This window comes from Rhagoletis zephyria, unplaced genomic scaffold (assembly GCF_001687245.7).
Source record: "Rhagoletis zephyria isolate East Lansing unplaced genomic scaffold, Rhagoletis_zephyria_1.1 Rzeph_scaffold_02353, whole genome shotgun sequence".
Classification (NCBI taxonomy): Eukaryota; Metazoa; Arthropoda; class Insecta; order Diptera; family Tephritidae; genus Rhagoletis; species Rhagoletis zephyria.
The window spans coordinates 14,990-22,420 of NW_016159437.1; the positions used below are offsets into that span (position 1 = coordinate 14,990).

At 34.9% G+C, this 7,431-nt stretch overlaps 1 long non-coding RNA gene across 1 annotated transcript in view; it reads right to left on the minus strand.

Annotated features, from left to right (window-relative positions):
- The window catches only part of LOC108366637 (uncharacterized), a 13,208-nt gene extending 9,894 nt beyond the window's left edge, over window positions 1–3,314 (minus strand). Inside the window, exon 1 of the long non-coding RNA XR_001848115.1 lies at window positions 3,248–3,314. This is a non-coding gene — a long non-coding RNA (uncharacterized LOC108366637). The remainder of the gene's footprint in view (window positions 1–3,247) is intronic.
- Between the last annotated feature and the right edge of the window lie 4,117 nt (window positions 3,315–7,431).

Genomic DNA, 7,431 nt, shown 5'->3' on the forward strand with positions numbered 1-7,431 from the left:
CGAAAAAATGGCCGTTTGACCAAAATGTCAAAATTCTAGACCCTCCAACTCGGAGTGTGTTTGACCGATCCCATTGAAATTTTGTGTCATAACTACTATTTTTTAGGACTAACCTTCGTGCAAATTTCATCCCGATCGGAAGACATTGATTTCAAAAGTTGGGGCACTTGAGGTGAAATGCCCCTTATATTAAACATCTTCTTTCCGAGGTTTCCGAGACACTTACACAATAATACGAAAAAAAGAAGACAATAGGTCATATATTAAAAATTAAAAAAACCGCTGTTTCGAGTTACTAAACGCTAATTTTGATTGATACACAAGTTGCATCCCACTAAGCGACCACAAAGCTCTTAAAGAAAAATACCTAAGCTTTCTTTTGAGCAAAAAAAAAAAAAAATACCCCTTTTTGAAAAATACATAAAAATTATTTTTTATTTAAAAAAAAAATAAAAAAAAATTCAGTTTAATTAAAAAAAAATAAGATTTGTAAGGACTGAAGAGAAATCTATCGAAAACATTCCTGAAAAAATTTTCTAAATACAATAGGTAATTAGTTATATGGATCCGAAAAAATGGCCGTTTGACCAAAATGTCAAAATTCTAGACCCTCCAACTCGGAGTGTGTTTGACCGATCCCATTGAAATTTTGTGTCATAACTACTATTTTTTAGGACTAACCTTGGTGCAAATTTCATCCCGATCGGAAGACATAGATTTCAAAAGTTGGGTCACTTGAGGTGAAATGCCCCATAAATATTGTGAAAAAACTAAATTATGGACACTTCTGTGAGTGACTGTGTTTTGTATTGTATATATGTACATATGTACAATATTTTAATGTTAATTTATATTTAAAACAATAATTAAAAGTATATATATATATATATATATAATATGTACATACAGTGACTTAAATCCGAAATGGAAAACCCCAAACAATTTTTTGTTAATATTTACAAAGTCTTTCATGTTAAAGAATTTTTGTAATTTTTTATAAAAATATAGTTCATAGAACAACAAAACCCATAAAAGCTATAATTCCAAAAAAGACTTTTTAGAAATACTTACACATTATACCAAAGTATAATGGGCACAAGACTGCAAACCAGAAATATTTCTGAAAGAACGGATATATAGGCGGAGAAAGAATCTAATGGTCCGAAATCTTTAGCACAATCAGGTAAATGAAGAAGGCCATGAATATTAAAACTTATCAAATGATCGCCATATATATTTCCAAACAAACTAACAAAATCTTGCAATAATCCTTTTACTATATTGGTTTCAGTTTTGTAGGACCTTTCACAAGAGAGAATGCGTATACTGGCATGCAATAAAATAAAATGATAAAATAAATCGTCATCAATACTATTTCTTAAAACGAATATTCCCGAATACAACAAAAAATGCCTATACTCTGTGGACTTTCAATTCCCGATATCATCTAAATTTCTACACCCCCTTCCGAACTCAGATGGTACCCAATGAGAAACGAAATTAAATTTTTTATTCATTTGGGTAATATTTCCTTTTTTGAGTAACAGATTTAACAGTTTTTTAGTCACACCTAGGTCGACAAGGTGCATAGGATCCAAGGGGAATTGATAAACCATTCCAAAATTTGTTGCTTCAAGTATATTTTGTTGTTGTAAAAATTTAAAATAATGGTGAGCTTTATCTACTCTATTTTTAAAAGACATATCTGTTCTTAGGTCACTTGTGTGTCTAGAAAAGCACACTCTCTTATATGGTAGACAGACGGAGAAAATTAATTTGAATTAATAAGCATAAATGCAAATTAAAATTTTACCCTTACAGACGGCAGTAATGCGAATAAACCAGCCGCAAGGTCGTGGGTTCGAGTCCCACGGTCAGTATACTTTTTTTATTTCTTTTTCATTATTTTTTTTATAAGTTCTATATTTTTTTACGTTACTTTCAGTTAGTTGTTGTTGAATTTTTAACAAAATTCATCTCTAAAAATTAAAATTAACTAATAGTAAAATAAGAAATGTGATATAAAATAAGGCAAATGAAACTAAAATAAAGTAAAATTAAATATATAAATAAAATTAAATAAAAAAATATACAATAAATAATAAGAACAAAAAATTTTTCGCAATCGCTCCAACTGAGTATCGAACCTGGCAGCTACAGGCTTGTAGCGCGCAACTCTCTCCACTCGGATACCGCGTACGCGAAACTCGACTGCTTCGTTTGCTTACTTGTACAAAAGACAACAACTGGCCGTTTTTACCAGTGTTGTCATCGAAAATTCCCCGGATCCGAGTTAATTCCCAAAAATTTCGTGCATTTGTTTGGCTGCTTATGCTCATTTTAAAGAGGAAAATGCATGAGTTAAAGCAAATTAAGGCTGGTTATGCAAATAATCGAGCCCGTTTGTCTACCGTATTATTTACATAGCTGCCGATTTGACTGCGTTTAGGGTAGCCATTTTTCCCATTGTGACCTTGAACACTACATAGTTATAGAGGCACGCGCCGGCGAATGGCATGTGAAAATACGGATATTAAATTATTTAATGTGGTGTTAAACATACCAACTTTCAAGCCATTTTCTCTCAAATAAGCTACTTCTTCAGAAAATTCTTTCATAAAATGATTTACGTTATCTGGATTTTGTTTTCCTGAGAAGCAGGCAATAGTGAAAGGATTTTCGTTTGGAAGTCCAACAATTGGCCACAAAACTTTGTTGGAATTCTTAAACAATTTTAAACCATCTATTCCGACGTCTACTAAATCTTCATTTTGTTCATTTAAAAACGTAAACGAATCGGACGCAAAGTACTTTTGAATGCCAATATACATAAACTCTCCTCCAGAAATTGACTGAATTTGTGTTTTATTTTTATTAGTTTGGATAAGAGTTTTCGCACACAAAGTTAGATCATTAACACCAATTTTTTTGAGTACACAAAGCAATTTGGTCAATGCCGCCTGTGAAATATTATTTTCAATTGCCCACAATTTTATTTCCTTTCACTTTTCTTCTGTTGGTATAATTTCTATTTCATTTTCCGACCGGCAATCGGAGTCGGAAAATGAAATATCTGCGCTAGTATTTTGCGCATTCGCAGTGGCACTGCACTCGCCCCAATCCGATTCGGCAAATTGGGACAGCCTTTTATATTTCTCTGCACTTATCTCACAACTTTTCTTTTCAGCACTCAAATTATTATAAAAAGTGCTCCTTTTCATTTTTATTTGTAAAATACAGTACTTACTTGCAAAAATTAAACTTCTTAAAACAATTTTCCACCACCGAACGAAAATGCTGCACACAAAAACTGGGCTAGACCTGCACAATAAAATACACATTAAATATACATAGTTTTTAACAGTTTTTATTGCGGTCTTTACTTGTAAGATTGGAACGAAGGTACGCAAAGTTTTTATTTTCCACCGCTGAAATAAATGTTTATTAAAATGGCTGAACGCCAAGCCGCACAATTCACAAATTAATTGCCAGTCACGATTGCTGAGGTTTGTTAATTTTTCTTTCCGCAAAATTTCACTATCCCTATGCATGCAACGTGTGCGAGTGAATAAGATATATAAACAGTTCAAGAATTATAAGATGTTGTTTCATTCTAAATCTCTGATTATGCATACTTCGCATAACTTCGCACAACCATTTCTACCAGTGCAATAAAGTTGTAACTTAGGAAACTGTGAATCAAAATCTAAACTAAACAGTTTGCTAAGTTTTTAAAAGTTCTGCTAATTTCTGGGTAATGGAATACATACAAAATACATACAAATATCATACCAAATTACAGTTTGAAGGTTATGCGAAGTTGTGCGAAGTTATGCGAAGTATGCATAATCAGACCATAAGATTTTTTCATAGCGAATTCTCACATGTACTATATCTCATATGTATTAGTGACAATCGAAAATTTGTGTGGTCCAATTTGAAGGGTCCAGTCTCACTTGAGTTGTTGGCTGGGAGGGGAAATTTTCAATTTTTGAGAGTCTGTCGCCAGACAACAGAAAACGTTTGCAAGAGGCTATTAAGCTGCGACGGTTAGGCAAACTAACATCGTCATTTACGCTTAGAGGAATAGTTTATGTTAAATATGACAACAGTTCTGCTCCTGTTAAAGTCTGTGAGCCGAATGATTTGCCGAAATTCTAATGTTATAATGACTTTAATTTTATGTACTTTTCATGTTCTTAGCTTTAGTGAAATATTTTTAAAGATGGTCCGTCATAGTTTCTGTATCAAGTATTATTTGTCCCACACAAAGCTACAGTCTCTACGCTTTATGGTTGCTTTTGTTTTTTTCTCTGTTCGTTATGTCTCTTAACAGTGGTAAATATGGTGTTCAGGAAAACACTCTAACTCTGATTAACATTTTATGTGGTCGGTAGAAGGGCTTCAAAGTTGTTCACTTCAATGCCAGAAGCTTAAATGCTGAGAAGATGGACACAATTAGATACACATCTGAAAACTCGAATGTAGATGTAATCTGTATTACTGAAACGTGGCTTTCTAGTAATTTCAATGACATTCATTCCTCTATTAAAAATTATAAAATGATCCGCCATGATAGACCTAATAAGAAAACGTCAAGCTGTGAGGTTCCACTTATATTGTGCTCTGATTTGTCTTTCTATTTGCAAAGTTTATTGTGCGAATTCTGAGTTAAAGTTATTATAAAAAGTTTTGCGTTTTATATTAAATTTTATTAAACTTCACTATTATACATCTAATCTTGCCGAGTCATTTGTTGTTATCATTGTTGTTGCAATTCCTTTGTAGTTAACTGAAATCGTTTTTATTTTTGCACATTTCTTTTGCTCTTTTAGTAATTCTTTTCACTGTTGTTTGCTTTGCGTTTATTAAGCGTCATAATACAGTGATACTCAAACTGTTCGCCACATATATTCTAAAACTGAATACATCAGCTCCTAATATGTTATAATTTATTTTTTTTTGGTTTTTATTACCATAATTGTTATTAATTTTTTACTGTGAAGTGTGGTCTTGATAATTGCCAAGTGAAAAGCGATTATGAACGCCACTTATCGTGCTGGCTCTGTGCTGGTATTTGCCGTCTAAAATGTGCTGGTTTGACAGGAAGAATTCTGGACTCTATTAATGATGGCAAAGGTCTTCTCTGGTCTTGCTTAAAGTGCAGGTCAACCGAAGTTGATATCTTTAATTTGTTTAGGCAAACCAGAAATGGTTTTTCTGAGGTAGGGAGAGAGTTGCCGGTACCGACCGAAAAATTTAAGCATTATGAAAATGTGTTTAAATCTTTTAAGTGCTTAGATACCGTACAATCTTTGAAGGATATTCGTGTGTCAAAACGAAAGCGTCTTCATAGTCCGCCTAATGAGAGGATAACCGTTCCACGTCAGAACAATCTTCCGAATGACTTAATTAACCTCTCTTCTCCATGTCCACAGACTCCGGAGTCATCATCCTCAAAAGAACGTATAACAAAGTCGGGTTCTAATAACAACGAGCTTGAAGTATCTTCCCCTTCCCCCGTTGAAGCTTTGGCACCGTCATCTAACCCTCTAACGCTTACTCTACCCTCAATTAGTAATTCAGTTACTCAAGCCCTTCCGCCGGTAATCGAGTCTAATACTAGGAGACTGGTTGTGGTTCCCCAAAAGAAGTATATATTTGTCTCTAGATTTTCGAGGGATACTTCCGAAGACGATATAAAGTTTTACATCTCGTCCAAAGTTAAAACTGTCAACTTAAGTATCAGAAAATTTAATTTTAAATATGAAACAAATATTTCTTCATTTAAAATTGACGTTAGTTCTTTTTGGCCCTCCGGAGCTTTCGTTCGTGAATTCGAGTATAGGCCCAACAAAAATAATAATTTAGCAAATATTTCCCGTCAGAATACTGAATCAAAAAACTGATTACTAAATCTGCTTTAAGTATTTCTTATCAGATCGTAAGAGGCTTAAATACAAATAGCCGTATTCTATCAAAGTCACAAACTTTAGCTCATCACTGCTGTGATTTCTACCGCGCCTCAAAGCTTGCCGCTCAAAAAATATGCCGCTTCAATTCAATTTTTTAAATTTTTGTGTATTTTTCTAGCACTCAAAATCGAATTTTTTGTGACACATTTCTCGGCGCACTTGAAATCACAACAGTGATGAGCTAAGTTTTGTGACTCTGTTAGAATAGAGGAGTAAATTTACGAAATTATATCTTAATGGCTTTGAATGCAATTATAATATCATTTCTTTCACTGAAACTTGGCTCAAACCTCACATTTTTAATTCAGATATTCTTTCAAATAATTATCATATCTTCAGTAAAAATCGGGAGAACAGAATGGGCGGTGGCGTACTCTTTGCCGTAGACTCTTCACTAGCATCTGAAGGAGTTAGTCTTCCACACATTGAATCTGCAGAATTCAAATGCATAGGTTGGAAGGGGGTTTACTTGGTTAGCTCTATGCTATATTCCTCCCCGATCTGACTTACCAGTGTATTCACAACATGTCTTTTTACTGAAATCAATTAATTCAATGATTAAGCCCTCTGATTCAGTGATTGTGTTGGGTGACTTTAATTTGCCAAATGCATCATCATTGACAATGATATCGTACCTTTCTCGTCTAGTGCGCGCATCAACGTATTTTTAGAGGAGATGGCTGAACTCTGCATAAGTCAAGTTAATGTACTTCGCAATAAGTTTGGCAAAGTATTAGATCTTGTTTATGTTGATGATGCATCTAAGTCCGCTGTAACTAACTATGACCCACTAGTTTTGCCCGAAGATGTCTACCACCCTGCTATTGAGATATCTTACGAAATTATAAACGATGGTCAAAATTGCGGTATCCAAACATACGAAACAAATATTCGCTTTGATTTTCCGAAAGCCAACTTAAAAAAACGGATTGTTCCGTGCGCAGAAATGGAAAACTTTTGACTGCCATTCACCTGGGAGTGGCCAGAAGCGATTCTTGAGCGTGCGGTTTAAATCGCAGCTCACAACGTCCGGATATTTATATCCACGTATCCTCTGGGTAGCAACCAAACACCCGTTTGGGAGCTAGCTAAAGTGAGAAAGCGTAATACTTCGCGTGGGCTGGGTTTGGGTCCCGCCACGTTCAAACCCCGACCAATGAAAAAGAACAAACAACCTCGGATGAGACCCCCTTTTTTTGATGACGACCACGGCAAACGTATAAAGGACTATGATTTGAGGGAATGCATCTGGAATATCCGGACCCTTAATGGGGAAGATGCCTCTGCCCGGCTGGTTGATGTCCTCAGTTGTCCACAGTTGCCACGTAAATGAGCGCAAATTCGGCGTTGGATTCGTGGTAGGAGAGAGACTCCGACCACGAGTACTGGCCCCGGTGGACGAACATTTAGCCACAATACGCATCAAAGCGAGATTCTTCAACATCTCGCTCATCTG